Consider the following 6000-nt stretch of genomic DNA (forward strand, 5'->3'; position numbering starts at 1 on the left):
TTTATTTCCTCATTCACACACGCACACACACACGGATAAAATAAATGAAACACTAGCTGATAGAATGAAATTTCGAGCTTTATAGCATTAATAAAATCAATTAAGATATCAGAGGGAAAAAAAACAAAACAAAACAGTAGAAAATTAAACGGGCAAACAAACAACAGCACTCACAGTCGTCCTCTTCCTCTTCCAGCCAACGCTGCCTGACTGACACATCTGGCAGACAGAGCTGTCGAGCTGCTGAGCCTCTGCATCCTGCAGACGAGCCTCCGAAAGTTTCTTGCCCCTGGCAGGAAATCTCTCCTGAAGCTGTGACCCAGAGCCGCTCGCATTCAAAGTTATTGCAGAATGTAAAGAATGTGGACAATGTGGCCGTCATAAACCTGCACACGGACTCAGGAGACATGGTGCACGAAGAAGAGGAATCCAGACAAATATTATGCTGAATTACCTTTATCAGTGCTGTGTGATTATATATTATATTATATAATTGGAGAATTATTTCACACGCGTTTGTGTGTGTGAGCAGCATTTTAATGTTGAGGTGGAGCTGATGGTTTGTGTGTAATATGTAATATGAAGTGACAGATGTGGAACAAGTATGCAGATGTTTTACTTAGAGGTATAGCCTATTAATACAGAAGGCATAAAAGTATTGCTAACAAAGTGAGTTATATTATAAAAGAGTTCATAATGCAGAAAAATATCCTCTATTATTACATCAAATATTATATTAATATAGCGAAAAGCACAGAAATATTAGTTTGCATCTTAGTGTGTAAAATCTGAAAGTAAAACAGAGTCTGGTCCTTTTGAATTTTTGTGAAGTTGAACTATGAAGATGCAAAAACTGGAAAATACTAAAGACTTCAAAATTGTACTTGTTCTTGAGTAAATATACGTGACTCCTTTCAACTGCTGCACTTAGTGTTTTACTCTTTTAAGCATCACACTGGTTGTATTCAGCACCAAACCCTCATAAAAAAGGGACCTAAACCAACAATATGAATCCTATAGAGGCCCACTGCTGTTGTTCAACAAGACACAAGTTCTCCTTCACTTGCATTTCTTTTTTGAAATAGTGACTGATATGTGGCCCCTTTTCCAAGCCATAACTGCTGCTTGAAATGAAGATCTTTCGGACCAAAACACCAAAATCACCAAACACATGAGTAAAAGACAAGGACTGGGCTGTGATATTAGCTCTATTTACTTATTATCAAGTTAGAAGCAACAGAATATCTTCCTTGTTTTGTTTCTCTCTCTCTCTCAGAGCACAGAATTTGTCAGATTAGCAAACTAGACCTGTATCCAGGTGATCAGGCCCAAAGCTTTATGATCTAAACGGAGAAGACACATAGATGGACACATACATTTTGTGGAGAGGGTTGTTGGTTTTGTCCAAGATGGCCGTATGTTCTTTTCAACGATGATCCTGAGTGAGTCCAGACTCCTGCTGCCAATCACAGACTCAACCTTTCTGACCAGCTTGTCTCGTCTCATTGTCACGGTCACAGTCACAGTCACACTGCTGCTCCACCAGACGGCAGCAGAAAAAGTACACTGGCCTCTACTGTGAGATTTTTATTCTCTTCTGATTTATGAGGGAAATAATCTAAATATTCTGTTGCTCCATGCAGCTGCTAAATGCTCCATTGTGTTTAAAGGTTATAGTCACTGTAAGAAGTGTCCCTGCTGTTTTCTGTGTGTACGATATCAGTGAAGTGGCTGTTTGGTCAAAACAACGAGCTGAAACACGCTGACTTAAACCCTTGTTCATGTTACACACAGTCATCTGATCGGTTAATACAAACACATTGATCGGTGCACCTTTAACAAGCTGCTGAGAATCTTGTTTCTGCTGACCTCCAGTGGTTTAACGCTCACCTTATTAAGTCGCTCTTTAATCATGACCTGATTGGGCGTTGATCCAACTCGGACCTCGTTAGATAAAAGTGCACATAATGACCTTTCTTAAAAATGTCAGGTTGCCGTGCCAGAGACTGCTGCTGCTGCTGATTTACATTCAGCCTCAGACAGTCTAGAAAATGTTTTGGTTCTTTTTTTTCCCCATCTGAGCGAACACAGCGTCTATTAAAACCTAAACAACAACATGCAGAGTTTATTGCCGAATTAGAAAACAAAGAGTTCGGAGCATCGGTTTTGTAAGTTTTGTACGGGTTTGGGTGTAGTAGTTAACCATCAATAGGTCGTCCATGCTGCACCCTGCAAATAAAGCTTTCCATTCTGCTCTGCCACAGACCATGAAATAGTCACTCAGCTCTGAAATGGAGAGAATCACTCACACAGAGAAACTGCGAGAAGTTCAGTTAGTTCTGCGGTGCAGGTAGGAGATAGATACTTGGAGGCACAGACTTATTGCAGCCTTCCATAGATATCTGCCAAAGTCTACACAAACATTAGGAGGGAAACGGGGAAACAAAATTACAGAAATCTGCTAAGTTTGACAAATGGCGGCCCCGGCTTTGCCACTAGCTATTAGCCTGCAATGATTAATAAGTGAGAAAATAATTGCACTTCATTGAGATTGATGACGCCCCATTTAACCTCCCCACTCATCCTGGCTGCGCCACAGAGCAGCGAGATGAGCCTCGGACACACCGCTGCTCTGCTGGCCTCATTGGCATCATACACACACACACACACACACACACACACACACACACACACACATACATGCATGCACACATACTTAAAAAGACACACACACACAAACGCATGTGCATATTCACACTCACAGGGTCTGTAATGATCCTACGGGGCATTTTTTAAAAGCCTCGCAGCGCTCTGATCATAAGTTCATTGTTAGTAAGTGAAAAACAATGATCTCGGTGCGAGGAGGCCTCTGGGAATCTCTCACTCCACCAATATAGAAGCATTTAAGTCAAACACCATGGGGAATTAATGACAGCGGAGTCACCATTAACTCCTATGCTAACGAGTTTGAGAGCTCTGGCCCCTCTTGTTAGACACATCTCGAGTGTGCGTGTTAGTGTGTGTGTGTGCGTGTGTGTTACTGTTTGCCTTGTTGGGCGGACAATCTTGTCGATCTGGCTCGCCACAGTGTTGTGAATGCGATTTTCACGGGTAAAAAATGCAAACAAAAAACGGCGGCGATCAGGCGAGGAGCTAGGAGTGCCGCGGTTCGCCTTATCCTCTCAGTCTGCAAAGAGACGTGGCCAAGGTTATTAAAGAAGGATGTAGCAGAGCAAGATGGCCGCTGTTGTGACCAGAGGCGGTGTGGAGAGATAAATGGTTGACCCAGCCTGGTGTCAGGTTAGGATTGATGCCACTATCAGCCCCACTGCTTTCCCAATGATTTTCTCAAATCTCTGATAGAGTGTGTTATCTAGTTACTGGCATGAGGGCAACGGCCTGCAGGCACAGAGAAGGTCAATCTATGAGGACAATCTTTGTTGGACTAAATGAGAAAAAAGACCTCACAAAAAAGAATAAAAAGCAGCTGCTAGGTCTCTGGGATAAGATAAGCCAAATTACTTCTCTTTAGTAGGATAGGCCTTGGGCAAAACATCAAAAAAAAAAAAAAAAAAAAAAAAAAATTAAGTGAGGCAGCTGCTGTGCTCTCTGACTTCAGTGTTGTAGATTTCACCTGGAACCTCGGCTTCCTTGAACTAATGTTGATTCGGTGGCGGCGGCGGCACCTTGAGGAATGGGCCGGGCCGACGAGTGTTTGTCTGCTGTTTAATCTGCATACGCCCAATAAATCTCCATAACAGGCGAGAAAACAGAAAAATATGAAATACCCCATATAGTACGCCCAGCAAGATCCTCACATACCGCTTCTCCATGATCTTGCTCCATCAACATTTTTCCTTTTGCTCTTTTTTTGCTCTTCTTCTTCATCATCTTCAAAGAGTTTGACTAATAGGTTGTAATTTACCAGAGGAGGCCCTGATCAATAATTCTTTCTGTGTCAATAATGATGGAGGGGTCTGTGTGAGGGGAAATGATTCCGCACTCATTGTCTGAGAAAAATGAAGATGTGGACAACACCTCGGGCTGCAGGCAGATGTCCACAGGTGCTCGGCGTAGTATGATGATGGTGGAGTCGATGAGCAGGAAGACAAATAACACACACGCTCATACACACACACACAAGTGCACTGTGGGTTTTCCCTTGTGGTGCATTGGGTCAAAACTTTTAGAAGAGGGTTCACACACACACACATGCACACACATGTCCCTAATGGACGTATTTTTCACTTCACTTCTTTTTTTTTTTTTGCTGACGTCTTCCATGACAACCTCATTTTGAAAGCAGTCCTCTGACACAAGTATTGACCATGCTAGATATAAATGGAGGGGGAAGATTTGTTTCTTCATGATCCAGAAAATTGCTTAAATGCTTTCAAGGGAATAATTAATAGGCGACTCTGTTTTGGGTTTCTATATTGGTATTGTGTCAAGATACAGTGTATCTGTAGGTGCAAAGAGCTGAAGCAAGATAAGCGAGACAGTAGGTGAATATTATTATCACAAAATGACAATAATGAGAAAATTAGACTATCTTGTGGAAGGATTTGAATTATTATTGCTAATATTGATTATTTAGTGTGAAATATTAGTGTTACGTAAGTTAAAATTTGATGTTTCTTCCTCCAACAGAAGCACTCGTATCTAACGTTATGCAAGAAGACAAAAAAAATTAAAATGTAACATAATGGCATCCATTTAATATTATTATTACACTGCAAATGACTGTAATCACTCAAGATGAAATTAATTAGTTGCACGCAAGATCGTGCATGCATCGTAATCACTGGATTACTGTACTCATATGGAGGGGGTCCTGAGGAGTGAACCGGTGGTTTGGATGTGTTGTGTTGGTGGTGTTCCTACTGTGACTCAATATAATGTCTTGTTTTTTTCTGGGGAAGATAAACATGCTTAAATGAATGTTACTGCATCTATTATAAGAATGGGAACAAGAGATGAGATTAACATTAGGCTAACAAGATAAATTGTAAGTTTTGTTAGTGCTACATAACTAACATTAGCATTAATAGCTGTTTATGTACCAAGCTTGAAGAAATAATATTGTATGTTCAACATTAAAAATAATTCCTTTACTCACTTGAACGTTTTCTCCAGCGTTTCTTAGTTTTATTTCTATCATTTGTTTTGATTGACTTAAGTTAGCATGCTAAACAGCTAGCAATGGCCTGTAGCTGGTGTCACGTTTGGAGCTCTTGGCTAGTAAATAAACATCTGTTGATGTTCATGCAGCTCATTTAACTTAACTTATCTCCATTACAGTAGCCTATGTTCACTTTTTCCTTTCTTTGATTGTATGATGTGTCATCCAACCACTTATAAAGGCAAAGACCAAAAAAATGTCTTGGCTATAGGTAGGCTACCAGAAAAATGAGGTGCACAACTTCCTTTCCAGTTGTTTTTGGGGGCACATCATAATCTTGGTTCTTCAAATCTGGTTGAATAATAATCTGAAACATTAAATCTTGTGTGATCAACAAGTTTTTAAGACCTAACCAATATATTTTACATCTTCAGGTAGGCTATCATTAGATTAGTTTAGCCTGATAACATCATGTTAGCCTCAATCAGTTGACAATATTCCTAAAACTTATATTCTGGGGCTTTATGTCATCTTAGTTGTTTTGTTGAATTCAAACATTACCTGAAAAACTGAGCCATGTCTTGAGTTCAGCGAGGTACGTTACACAGTCTGATTCAATGTTTCACATTTTTTTCTAGTTAGAAAACAGAAGGTAAAGTTCCTGTGGTGAGAACTGTAGATTGTAGTTACAAGATTGATATCAAAATCCTCTCGAGCTGCGGTAAGCCACACTTCACTACCTTGATCTGCCAGTCAAAGATAAATGTTGCTGACTCCAGCCGACATGAGCGCAGAGTGGTTTCTGAAAGCAGTCTAAATATTTTGACACAAGCTCTCAGTAAGTAAAAAACCTCAGTCAGTCAGTCGCAGCAGACGCA

This window comes from Trachurus japonicus, chromosome 24, assembly GCF_045865225.1.
Source record: "Trachurus japonicus isolate A0001 chromosome 24, Traja_1.0".
Taxonomy (NCBI): domain Eukaryota; kingdom Metazoa; phylum Chordata; class Actinopteri; order Carangiformes; family Carangidae; genus Trachurus; species Trachurus japonicus.